This window comes from Papaver somniferum, chromosome 11 (assembly GCF_003573695.1).
Source record: "Papaver somniferum cultivar HN1 chromosome 11, ASM357369v1, whole genome shotgun sequence".
Lineage (NCBI taxonomy): Eukaryota > Viridiplantae > Streptophyta > Magnoliopsida > Ranunculales > Papaveraceae > Papaver > Papaver somniferum.
Window position 1 is genome coordinate 97,501,338 of NC_039368.1, and position 6,488 is coordinate 97,507,825.

Below are 6,488 nucleotides of genomic sequence, written 5' to 3' on the forward strand. Positions count from 1 at the left end.
CTAATAAATAAGCTAGAAATCAAGACTTATAGTTTTGATCATTAACATTGACAAACATGCTTGAGATAGCAACGCATGCGAGTTCGACCGAGCAGTGCTCTAACAATCTCCCCCTTTGTCAATTTTAGTGACAAAACTATCAATACTTATGGATAACAAAATAGATAGAAATTGTAGCTTCTCATCCAAATGCTTGATCTCCTTGGCATCTTCAACGCGACTCGAAATCTTCGTCACTTCCAAGTACTCTATGATCCTAAAGGTTGTAAGTTCAGCATCACAGTTGTTGAAGATCCATAGCGATAACAATGAGAAAACAAAAATGCTCTCAATTGTTGTTATACAGTGTCATAGTATTATTACACAGCATCAAAGTCCAATTGTATCACAACTTTGACAACAATACTTTGGTGATATGTATCACTCCCCCTTAGTCAATACTTCATCTAAACATGAAAACCACTCCCCCTTACATAATGATCCGTAAACCATATGTATTTGTAGCATCACACTACACATTAATTCTCCTCTTTTTTGTCAATATAAATTGGCAAAGGTACGAAAACTAGTGGGATCCTCATGAAATTTTCACAGAGATACTTCATGACCAAAAGAGAATAACATATCAACTTATTTAGATGACATCATAAAGCCGAAGCTAAATGCATTCATTAAGGAGTTTATAAAGATACAAGATAACCCCCAATATTCCACATCCGCACTCCCCATAAAGATTTGGCAATTAAGCACAAGTTCAAAATAAACTCTCCCCCATAAAATGTCATTCCCGAAAGAAAAACAAATACGACCTTGCTTTTACAAGAAAATAAGGATTTCTTTTGGATAACTCAAATCACATGAAAACATGAATTTGCATCCAAAGTATTCAATTGAATTAACCACAAGAGAATCCGTGATTAATGCAATCGAAAAAATACAACCAGATTAATCACAAGAAAACCCACGATTAATTTAATTGGAATACACAACCAAATTAACCACAACGTGATCAATTCAATTGGTCATGCTCGACATAAGAAAACTTACGGAGCAACAACTAAAATAACCAAAAGAGAATGAGCAATTTAGTTGGTCATGCTCAAACATAAGGAACCTTACGGAGCAACACAATATATGCACAAAGATGTGGATCGGAGATCGACCAATACTGCGGAGTAAACAAGGATTCATTCTATTTTCCATCACTATTTTCACAATATTATATAATAGACTTAACCCTCATAAACAAAAGTTTTATCCTTCACTACGCCAAAATGGGAAATATTTGATTGGGGCTTCTCCGGAATTTGACCGCAAACCCTCGTCGTGTCATTTTTGATAGGCCATTGCTATCAACCTCTTAACAGTTCTATTTTTGAGAGCTTAGTATTTTGGTAATATTTTACAAACTTAGAGGGTAATTTATTTAGTAAGAGATTTCTTTAGTAGCATCGAGAACAGTTGGCAACGAGACTTAAGTTACTGCTGTGGAAATAGTAGCAAATTTACTCAAGTGGGGAGTAAATTTATTTACTAATGATATTTATTTAGTAGCATCGAGAACAGTTGGCAACGAGACTTCTGGAACAACCTGCTGACGAACAAGTGGGACCCTTGGTCAAAACCCATATGCCGAGCCGCCCTATCGACATTGTAAGAGACTGCTTTGCAATATCCTCGAAAGAAAGACGACACATAACAGGGTGTGCAGCTTCGCATGAACACCATCTCTCCAACACTCATATCCTCTTTATCAGAAGACAAAGACATGCTCGGAGCAAGAGCAAAGGTATTGATCTGTGTTATGGACGCATGCACTGGAGCCCACGGACGAAAATTGACCGTGTGCGAGTTTTCAAGGAATCCAACCAGGTTCGAACCAATCTTTGGGCGCCTATTCGACCAGTGCAGTATCCTAGACCCACCCCAAGACTCGGGAAGTACGGCCAACGGTTTTGGAGCATACCTTTAGAAGTGCTCCCACATCCACGCTTGGATAAAGGCGACATCAATATACGAATCCACCTTCATGTAACCATTTGATGTGCACATGTCCGCGACTAGCTGATCCAAGTGTGTGTATAGAGAACCAAGAAACAAGCCGCCAATAGGGAGAACGACACCTTTTGCCAATTTTATGAAAAACTTGATAAGTTCCTGTCTTATCTCCTTCTTACCCGAGCCGTCATCGAAAATATCTCTGTATCCAAAGAGCCAAGAACGCCGCGACATGAAGTGTACTATTCTTCTGATTCGGCTCCAACCCATCGGGAAACCACTGAGACACCCACCAGTCATAGAAGCACCTCGTCTCGTTTTCTTTCCAAACTAATCCTTTTGATTTCGCAACCATAGCGGCGCGCATTTCTTCTTCATCTACACACAATTTGACATCGAGGTTTCCTATTACAGGAAGGTTCAGCAACACGACCACGCTCTCTAAGGAGATAGTCATTTCACCCCACCTGCATATGGCCGTGTGACTGTCTGGACACCATCTGGAAATAAAAGCAACCAGGCCTGGAATATCTTTCCTAATTTGAAGCACTGCAGAAGCCGCGACAGTATCAATGATCTGTGCCTTGGTCAAACTGGCTTTTACACATTCCTGGCTCATCATGAATCTCATCCATTTTTCAAAGGGACGCAACGGACTCACAGAGATTTTAAAGTCAATAGGAGAAGCATGATGTTTTTTCCTCTAAATACAAAACCTTATTACACCTCCTGGCCGAGCCGACCGGGCCTCTCCTTCACTTTCCGGACCAGTCAGAAGAATCGACACATACTTGGGATGATTTCTCCTAATCGTGGCGGATGTTGTAAAGAACTCATCATCTATGTTTGGCTTGGAATTGCCAACATCTTCCGGTATGGCATAACTTTTCTTAAATGGCATCCTAACGAAAATTCTCTCACGCTACTTCCACCTTCGAAATAACTACAATGGAACAATACGAAGAGAAATTATTACGGAAAGTGCATGAAAATTATTTTATCAGACACAAGAGATCCATCATGGACGCAATCCAATTTGTTTCAAGGTCATAATGCGCATAGGCAAAGAAATGAGGACTGACAGACCCTGCATCACCTCCTCATGCCAAGACCGTACCCTGCAGCGGAAAATTTGCGCCCGGCCGAGGAGGCGTGCCCCACCACGGGAACCATACACACGGTCACACCAGGAAAAATGAGTAAACCCTAGAAGATAGGTTTTCGCAGGAAGAGAATGACAATTACCAGCTCATGCATGCCTACTTTGCACGATAATTGAGGCGGCCAACATCACTACGGTATTCACGCCTAAATGTTACTACAAGTTTGTGCAAAGCATACCTACGACTAGGATTCATACCAACGCAGAAGGACAACATTTCTACAAGTTCACAAAAAGGTACGCCTACGGCTAGGGTTTGCACTAACATAAAAAAAACAACAAGAAAAGCAAGTTAAAGAGGAAGTGTTGGAAGACATACCTGGGATTCGCTCGTCCACTTTACTGTTAACACACCGGTAGAATAAAAAAAAATATAGGTGTGAAGTAAAAGGAGAGGACGGCCCTCCTTTTATAGGCGTGTTACTTGGGAGTTTGAATAAGGAAAGGACTTACTATTTGAGTCAAGTAAGGAAAAGAGGCAACCGGGCTCGCGAAGACCAATCACCATGCCAAGACCGTCCGGGCCATTTCCTTGGCCCCACATGCCAAGCCGTCCGTGCATGCTTTGCCTCACCAAACTGCGTCATTGCCTTGGCCCCACCATGCCAATTCGTCCACCATGCTTGCCTCACCAGGACCGCACCATGCCTTGGACCCACATGCCAAGCCGTCCGCTTGCTTTGCCTCACCAAACTGCGCCATTGCCTTGGCCCCACCATGCCAAGACGTCCGCGCCATGACTTGCCGCACCAACATCGACAACTCGCCAAGCCAGCGTCATGATGTCCCTAACCCAGCCAAAGTGATGCATAGCCAGACTAAGCCGACGATCTTCATCTCACCGCTTCACGGTCTACTGGTGTGGAAATGGGGTTGCACACAAAACTTGCAAGTATACAAGGTCAAGCTTTATAATATAGGGATAAGAAAGGGATCAGTCCACAGGGAGTAGGAGTGCTTAAAAGTTTAACCTAAGCTGTCAATGAAGGAAGCAAACAATATGGCAGATGGGAAAGATGGGAAAACAGTTAACCAAGCAAGCAAATGACATGTAATCAAAACAGCAAGGAACCAAGGATGTAAGCCAAGGGCAGGGGGAAGTTTTTGCACTGATTTCAGTGCACAACAGCTACAAATTGCAAGGAAATTAAACAAGAAAAACAGTAAATTTAGCAGGGAACAAAATAGAACTGAAATTAAGTGATTGTAAAAGGATTTGTGGTTAAGCCAAGGCTTAGGATCCACCTTGTGTCCTAATCAAACAACATGTTTCTAGGTTGAGTTAAAAATCCTATGCATACATCTAGAATGGGAGGAAGACTAATTTGCTCACTAGTTTGCCCCTAGCATTGACTGTCTTTTGACAGAACAATCAATCACAGGCACTATGAGCATTAACCTCTTCCCATTGCTCAATCAAAACACACATCAGGATAACTATCCTAGCAACTTGTCAATTGACAGTGCATAAGGCTTCAACTGAGCCTTAGCTTAGTGCTACTTAGCTCATGCTCAACATAAGTATAACAACATCATTCATCAAACAAAATAGTTCAAACACAACACACATAGCATTCAACTGTCAACTGTGATAAAGAGAACTGGAATTGAAATTGCATAAAATTTGTTCTAATTCTCTACTGGCTAGTCCAGAGATCATCCCCCCGTACCCCCCCTCACACATCCCCTATTTATACATATAAGAAAAATCCCCAAAAATCAGTGAAGTTAGGGTGTACCCAAAAATCCAAAATTCACTCACCTAACATACTGATAACAACCCAATCAACCAACCCATGCTTCAATTAGACGTACAATTGATTTCCCCCAATAAGTTCCCAAATCATAAAAATTAGGGTTCTTATAAAAATTATTAAAATTTACCTAATCACTGTTGACACTGGTAGATGTCGACCCATGCCTCCAATCCTTCTCCTGATGCTTCTCTTGTTCTTCCCATACCGTCAATTTGCCTCTAGATCGACCTAATTTACCTATTTCACATTTTAGGGTTTCGGTTGAAAATGTGTGAAATAAGTAAAGTAGAGGGACTAGGGAGAGGGGAACAATGATGGGTTATCATTGTTTGACACTGTGGTGATTATGGTGGTGATGGCGGAGCAGTTGGGAGAGCAGGTGGTGGTGATGGTGGTGGTGATGGCGTCTGTAGAGGAATGGAGAAGATGGAGTCGATGGTTTTGGGAAGAAAGGTGCGTTTGGTTGGGTATAGGGTGTTCGATACTTGGGTGTTAGGCGGGTTCAGCGAGGTTTGATGATCTGCGACAAGGAGCGATGGATGGGAAGATGGTAGGTGGATCCAACGGCTTTACGGAGGTAAGCGTGGAGCGACCGTCGGATGAAGGGATGTAGCAAAACGGACGACCCAAGATGGAGATGGGCGTTGCGATGTAAAGCGGGGGCTTCGGAGTTTGATGTGCGATGATGGAGCGACCGTAGGATGCTGAAATGCTTCGATCTGACGGCTGAAATCCGAGACGGGCTTGGATATAGAAAATGGGTTTGGGTAAGGGTTTTGGGCCTTGGGTATGGGTAAGGGTTTTGGGCCTTGGGTATGGGTAAGGGTTTTGGGCCTTGGGTATGCCAAGCCCATATCTTCTTTAAGAACAATTCTTCCTCTTCAAGCCCACTTCTAGCCTTTTGGTCTTGTGCACGACATTCTTCGCGGCTTCCTTGTGTAATTCCTCCCGGATTTTCACTACTTTTCTTCTCTTTTCGCTCCGCAATTCATCCAAACTTTATTTATTACCTAAAAATGCAAAATTAAGTAAGAAAAATATTTATTCTTGAAAACAAAGAAAATACAGAATATGGGATAAAATGTAGAATTACTGCACAAAAGATGAGTTAAATGCCAACAAAAAGGGATAAAATTATACAATATTTGGCACTCATCAAATACCCCCAAACCTGAATTTTACTTGTCCTCAAGTAAAACAAAACTAAGGAAATCCTACCTATACCACTGTCGCTGGTCTCTCGAATGCATTTAGCGTATGCACTAAGCCTTTTAAACCACTAAGTGTCCCTAGTGGACGAGTTGAAGTCTCGTGAAGGTTTGCTTAGAACGTACCTACAAAGTTCTAGGTCAAAATATAAGCTCAGATTCCATCAAATGTGACATGTGCAAAACAGTTTAAGCTCACAGCAAAATGGAGATGTCAATCTAGCTATGTAAGGCACAATCCTAGCACTGATAACAAATAAAGACATGTGATAAGAGTGTAAAGTGTATCTACACATGTGTAAAGAAAGATCAGATGTTATGACTACTAATCACCAAGAGATAGTTTCTCAGGCTAAGAACCGA